The 523-nt window shown below is 58.3% G+C and overlaps 1 non-coding gene across 1 annotated transcript; it reads right to left on the minus strand.

Annotated features, from left to right (window-relative positions):
* Nucleotides 1–310: 310 nt before the first annotated feature.
* On the minus strand, nucleotides 311–466 carry LOC119343672. Its single transcript, XR_005166209.1, has one exon. It is a non-coding gene; the product is annotated as a 5.8S ribosomal RNA (ribosomal RNA).
* Between the last annotated feature and the right edge of the window lie 57 nt (nucleotides 467–523).

The following is a 523-nucleotide window of genomic DNA, read 5'->3' on the forward strand; positions in this document are numbered from 1 at the left end:
CCGTTACTAGGGGAATCCTTGTAAGTTTCTTCTCCTCCGCTTATTTATATGCTTAAACTCAGCGGGTAGTCCCGCCTGACCTGGGGTCGCGGTCGAAGCGACGTGCGCTTCGTTTGTTGGGTCGTTCAAAGGCCATAATGCCAGCTGCGCGCCGGATGCACTGCATTGATAAAGCGAGGACGCCCACCATGCGCTGTGTCCGGCGCGGTACGCCGGCAGCCCAATCTTCGGTCCATCGTCCCTTGAGAGACGAGGGACCAGATGCCGCATCCCGATTCCCGTTGAGGGTGGTTGGGAGCGTGTTTTGGCGTGACGCCCAGGCAGGCGTGCCCTCGGCCGAGTGGCCTCGGGCGCAACTTGCGTTCAAAGACTCGATGGTTCGCGGGATTCAGCAATTCACACCAGGTATCGCATTTCGCTACGTTCTTCATCGATGCGAGAGCCGAGATATCCGTTGCCGAGAGTCGTGTGGATTAAATAGCTTTGCAACACGAGGGACGGCTAGCAAGCTAGCCATGCCCCC

The sequence above is a fragment of the Triticum dicoccoides genome, unplaced genomic scaffold, assembly GCF_002162155.2.
Source record: "Triticum dicoccoides isolate Atlit2015 ecotype Zavitan unplaced genomic scaffold, WEW_v2.0 scaffold137066, whole genome shotgun sequence".
NCBI classification, from domain to species: domain Eukaryota; kingdom Viridiplantae; phylum Streptophyta; class Magnoliopsida; order Poales; family Poaceae; genus Triticum; species Triticum dicoccoides.